Source organism: Miscanthus floridulus, chromosome 4 (genome assembly GCF_019320115.1).
Source record: "Miscanthus floridulus cultivar M001 chromosome 4, ASM1932011v1, whole genome shotgun sequence".
In the NCBI taxonomy this organism is placed as follows: domain Eukaryota; kingdom Viridiplantae; phylum Streptophyta; class Magnoliopsida; order Poales; family Poaceae; genus Miscanthus; species Miscanthus floridulus.
The window spans coordinates 110091486-110098021 of NC_089583.1; the positions used below are offsets into that span (position 1 = coordinate 110091486).

The following is a 6536-nucleotide window of genomic DNA, read 5'->3' on the forward strand; positions in this document are numbered from 1 at the left end:
GTATGGGTCAAACTCACAAAACGTCACATCCATACTCACAAATAATTTCTTTCCAACAGGGTCCCAACACTTGTATCCCTTTGTGTAGAAGGATATCTAACAAAGACACATTTCACCGCCTGCGCATCCAATTTTCCTACTGAAGGTCGATGGTCCCTAACAAAGCAAACACAACCAAATACCTTGGGGGTACTGTAAACTCTCGTTGTCCCAATAAAAGCTCAGCAAGTGACTTCATACCAAGAATCCTAGACTGACATACGGTTGATTAAACATGCTGCTGTCAGCACTGCCTCACTCCAAAGATATTTAGGCACATTCATTTGAAACATCAATGACCTTGCTACCTCCAACAAGTGTTCGATTCTTCCTCTTAGATACACCATTCTATGGTCGGGTATTAGGACAGGTAGTTTGGTGTATAATTCCATGATTGGAAAGATATGCCACAAAGTCATTGTTCACATATTCCTTCCCATTATCAGTGCGGATAATTCGAATCTTGGCATTAAATTGATTTGCAACCAATTTATGAAAATCTTGGAAACATCAAAGAACTTCACTGCTTACCCCTAAGCATGTAAATCAATGTCATATGGGTATAGCAGTCAATAAAGGTGACAAACCACTTAAATCCACTCAAAGATGTAACTGAGCAGGGACCCCAAACATCAAAGTGTATTAACATAAAAGGTTCACAACTATGAAGACCAATACTAGGATAAGTTGATCTTGTATGCTTCCCAAGTTCACAGGCATCACACACAAGTTTGGTTTTATCCACATCCTTAAACACATAAGGATACAATTTATTCAAACTTTCAAAAGGCACATGTCCTAACTGGCAATGAAGCAAGAAGACCTCCTTTTCCTAGTGCTCCAACAGTTTCTACTAATGATGACTCTGCTTGGTTGATGAACCACAACCCATTAAGCCTGACTCCTAGTCCCAATCACTCTTCCCGCCCTCTTCTCCTGAAAGATACAAAAATTTTCATCAAATGTAACGATGCATTTGAACTAATCAATAAGTGAACTAACTGAGAGGAGATTGACTAGGAAGGAAGGAACATGCAAAACTGATGATAAGCAAAGGGATGAGGTACACTCTATAGATCCTACACCATGAATGGGTTGAGAGGTGCCATCAGTGGTTTGAATAGTCTCAGAGTAGGAATGTGGAGTGTATGTTTTAAAAGAACTAGATGTGCTTGTGACATGCTTGGAAGCTCCTGAATCAATGACCCATTCTATGTTATGCCTACATGTGGATGCAAGTGCTTGTGCTTGAGTACCTTTGCCCAAGTGGGCATAGTTGGCAAAGTTACCAAAGTGATTGGTGGTGGCAATCATAGGACCAACTAGAGTAGTTTCAGAGATTTTAGATGCTTTCATCCTCTGCCATTGTTCCCATTGCTTGACCTGCTCCCCTAGTCAAGGTGAGAGATGGAACCTCCTCTATGGCAATAGCATTGACTTGAGGACCACACTCCGTGGTAGCAGCATTGGCTTGAGGACCACCATGGCCTCTGTCACGTCCACCTACACGTCCTCCTCCACGACCACCACGGCCTCCTCCTTGATCACCACTGAGCACCACCACTGACCTCTACGAGTTCCACTCCTACCACCATAGGTTTTAGGAAGAGGACAATTGTAGCTCAAGTGTCCCTCCTCTCCACAGTTGTAGCACTTCCTCTCCACCACTATGGTGTAGGCCGACTTTATAGGATTGTTACTACTCATCATCCGTAGTCTGCTCTCCTCAATGACCATGGTTGACACAGCCTCCTCCATGGTAGGTAGACTATCCTAGTGGCAGAAGGCAGTCCTCCTCCTCTTAAACTCAGGATCCAAGTTCCTCAAGAAATGAGCCACCCTCTTATCCTCTACCCACTTCTGAACATCTTGGGCATCTTGTGAATCTCTCAAATGAAGTGGAGCATAGTGGTCCAACTCTCCCCACAAGTATTGCAACTCACTAGCATATTACTCCACTAGTCGCCCTGCTTGTTTCACTGCATCGGCCTTGTTATGAATTTCCATCATCACCATCACATTCCCTCGCCTGGAATACATGTTACTCAGGGTTTTCCATATCTGTGCTGCAGTGTGCATGGCTTCCACCATTTTACTAACAAACAGTGACATGGATGCCAATAACCATGCCACTATGGTAGAGTTTATTGTATGCCAAACTCTCCACTCAGGGCTAAGCTTGTTAGCTGGCTCAACACAATCCTTCGCCAGATAATGCTCTACCCCTTTTCCTCCTAAGAGCACTTGCACTCTTCTAGACCAACTTCAGATAATTCTTACTTCCCTCTAACTTCACACCACTTGGTATGAGTTCTAGCTACAGTTCAGGCGCCACCCTAGGGCCAATCATACCCATCTCTAGGAGCTCATGATTCATAGACCTCATCTCATTTTTCATCTCTCTTGGTAATTGGTGGATCACCTCTACTCTTGCCACCGCTCTGAGCTAAAGCCTTCTCCACCTCTTCTATTTTCCTTTGTGCCTCTAACACCTTTGTATCCATCTCAAGACGGCCTGTCTCTTCCACCAAATCACCGCACCATAGTAAATCACCACATCTTCTTCCACCTAATCACTGCGAGCTTCTTCCACCACCAAATCACCACATTGCAACAAATCAACACCAATCACCAACACAACAGGCGCATATTTCACTTTCTTCTCTACAGTAGACCAGACCAGGACAAAGGGAGAAATAGAACCTCCTCGTACTCACACCACTTGCAACAGCAGAACAGACCCCTATACACTTCTTCCTCCTCTCTTCCCGCAGCCCCAAGGCTCCACAAGCTCCTCAGCACGCACCACACCTACCTCCTCCTGCTCGTCGCCCAGTCTCCTCTCCTCCACGTAGCTTCTCCCTACGCCGTCAGCCCATGGGGCCCACGCTCGCCACCCAGACCTAGCCCGCGTAGGTGAGTCATGGCCTTACCGACGCGCCCACCAGTACGTGTGGAAGCACGGACTCGCACACCTCCGCCCACACGCACGCATAGCCACCGCCTTCGCCTACTCGCGTGCCTCCACCGCTCTCCACCGCATGCGATGCCCACAGCTTACACTCGTGCACAGCCCTTGTCGTGCCACCGCCGACCGTGCGCTGGTGCTCACCCACTCGTGCCACCACAGCTCGAGGTGCCACCGCTACTCGGGTAACCCTGGCTCCGATACCATATTGGAATTTGGGGGGAAGACTTACTCACAGTGTGCCCTCAACACATCCTCCTCTATTCATTTCTTCTCATTTTTACATAATAGTCCTCTTACAATCTTCTATTTACATCAGCATACGATTAATAGTTGTAAACCCTTTTTTTCTTTAGAAGGTTGCAAAACAAAGGCCTTCTTCAGAATCAAAGACCTGCTAAGACCATTGGAAAATAGGAAACACTATCACTAAAACAATGTTTAAAGTTACCAATAATCTACAATTTGTTTTGCTTTATCAGCTACTTGCTAAAAAACAACACAAGTTTCTGATTTTGTCAATAACCATGCTCCAAGAACGGTGGATATGAATTCCCAATGAGAGGCAACAACAGTAAGGGTCTACACACATGTCTTTTCCCCCTGTAATCATCATTGATATTTATTTTTAAATAATATATACTTAAGCATTTTCTAAGAAAATAAGAGAAGTATATTATCGTGCAACACGCAAATCAGGAGTTTTGTCCAGGTTTTGTGAACCACCAGCAGAAATTGAAAATCCATAGGAAGCATTCATCATGCATATATCAAATTTGTTCACAGCACAAGGCCCTGTTCGTTTGAACTACTTTAGCAGTACTTTTCAACGAACGTATAGTGTTTTCCTCTCATAATAAATCAGCATAAACATCAACATAAGCCAAATTACCTGCTAAATTGGTCACCAACACATTTATGTAAGGGAAATTTTGTTCAGGGACGCTGAAGAATGGCGTTATTTGCCGTCGGACACTGCCAACTCGCTTATTGGCTCAGTACCATTATGAATCACGGTTTATTTGACAGAAGACACCACAGTCATTACTTTACTCTTTTCTGTCATTTTGGAGAGAGAAAATTTTGAAAATGACGCTCGATGCCCCTAGTTGAACCAGACTGCGTCGGTCAAAGGCACACATCCCCTTCTTTCTCTCTCTGCACGATGGGCCAAGCAGACAGCGACTCTGGAACCTTCTTCCTCCTCAAGCTGACGCCACCTCCCTTTCCGTCCACGGCGAGACGGCATCGAGCTGGCATCCCAGCCCACCGCGCGCCCTATCTCTCAAACCCGACAGAGATCAGCACGCCCCGCCATGTCCGCGCCCTCACTCCACCTCACCTTCCTTCCCCCTTCATTTTTTTCTTCTTGCAAAATCTCCGACCACCATTCCTTCCATGGCCGCCCTGGCCGAGCCCTCCCCGTAGGCCTCTGCCTTTGTAAAGACCATGAGGGCTCTACGTGTGTGCGATGTTGTCGCCTTGCCACTACCCATGGCCTCCATCCCGCTCCAGCGCCCACACTCGCTGCCGCCGCTGCCATTGTTGAGCTCGTCGATCTCCGCACATAGCTTGGCGGCGGGGTCACCGGCTGCTGGGATCCGCGAGATTCTCCTCGTGCGAGACGCCAGGGAGCAGGAACGGGGGAGCTCGGCGCCAAGTTCATGGCGGCCGAAGCTGGGCCAGTTCGACGGGTGGGAGAGCTCCGGGGAGGAGCAACGGGAGCACTGGGGCTGGTGCCATCACAGCCGCCGTGGAACCCAAGGGCGCCAACGACGACATTGCAGTCGCCACCGGCCGCTATATCCGCCTCTGGCCTGTCGGGACATGCCGGCCGCCGCCGCCGCCGAGGTCACTGTCGACACCTCCACCAGCAGCGCCAACACGCACAGTGGTAAACGTCTCTCTCTCGGTCACCAGTAGGATGTTGCCGATGGCCATGAGCTTAGCGTCGAGGCGGACTTCGCCTTCTGCTCCTCGACTTCCATGGTTGTCTACGGACCACGGCCATCACAAACCATGTTCAAGGATGGGGTGGCCCCGAACGCGGTCATGATAAACATGGCCATCACGGCGTGCGCACAGGCAGGGCGCTGGAGAGGATGGCACGGGAGGACGGAGTGCGGCCAGACCATTGCTTGTTCTCAGCAAATACACAAGCTAGGGGCAACTTTGTCCATCCACTGCTCGTTCTCTCTCCCAAATGATAGAAAAGATTAAAATAATGGCCATGGTGTCTTCTGGCAAAAAAACAGTGATTCATAATGGTACTCAGCAAATACACGAGTTGGCAGTGTCCGGCAACAAATAAAGCCTTTCTTCAGTGTCCCTGAGCAAAATTTCCCTTTATGTAAACATCGGAATCCTTTTGTTGACTCCTATGACTGCTTAGTTCAGAGATCAGATATACTAGTCCATAATAGACAAGATAATTTGTAAAATGGACTAGCCAGAGAAGAAGTGTTGATCTTATCAGGTCACCTGACCAAAGAGCTCGAAATACACTGAGGAGATTGGACTTGGAGCTTGTGTTCTCACCACTTATGAGACTATCTTCTGGCATAGGTAAAAGCCTTGTAACAGGAGAATCATGGTTGTTGTCGACTCCTCTTGTTGGTTCAGAGGTTACAGTGCCAGGAGGCAGAGCCTTGTTATTCATTCTTGCTATTCTCTCCAAGACAAGCATAGCTTCACTTATTTTACCTCTTGAGCAAAGGTACCTTGGTGATTCAGCTATTACATTAGAGAAGATAAGAAGGATGAAACATGGCAAGGAGGACAACGCAAGCAACCACCTCCATCCAAGTATTGGCATGATAGCCTGCATTGAGGACAAATTATGCACATGTCACATGTCATGACTGCTAAGGCACTGACCAGTAGAACCTGCCAGAACAAGAAGTTGTTGCTCTGATAAAACAGAATTAGGGAACGGTTCCCCTAATAATATTATTTACAGTTTAAATGTTCGATTTTCCAAAAATGAAGTTCATCTTTTAAAATTACTGCCTACTTCATATGCTGGAGCTAGAGTTGACAATGCTCTCCTTCAACTGTCTCGGCTTGCGTTCGGAGGGTACACTCGGGCACTGTAGCTCGACTGGTTTTAGATGATTGAATAGTGTTCTGTGAGGGAGAATAAGCTGAAATAAGCTGAAACAATCTGGGACTGGAACAGCCGAACGCGGTGAGAAATCCTAGGTTCCTCGGGTTGTGTTGTGGATTTTGGGCCCAATTTCACTCAAAAACTAGGACCGACACTTATCTTTATTTTTCTTCTTCTAATAACTTTGTTGGCAAAGGTTTTGCCGTCCTTTAAACAAAAAAAATCCCAGGTTCCTGGTGTCCACTTTACCACTTATGTAGATGTTTGTGAGCTTAATGGCTTTATGCATTAAAAGTTCATGCAGAGGACCGAAGTTATACTTCCTTTATATAAAAAATATTAAGCTGCTGATGAAAGGAGTTTTGAAGCAATCAAATTAATCAATGGACTGATCTAGTGATTTTTCAAATATTGGTAATTCAG

At 46.5% G+C, this 6536-nt stretch overlaps 1 pseudogene; it reads right to left on the minus strand.

Moving 5' to 3' along the window:
- Positions 1 to 943: 943 nt before the first annotated feature.
- Positions 944 to 4267, minus strand: LOC136549066 (uncharacterized; annotated as a pseudogene).
- Positions 4268 to 6536: the final 2269 nt, after the last annotated feature.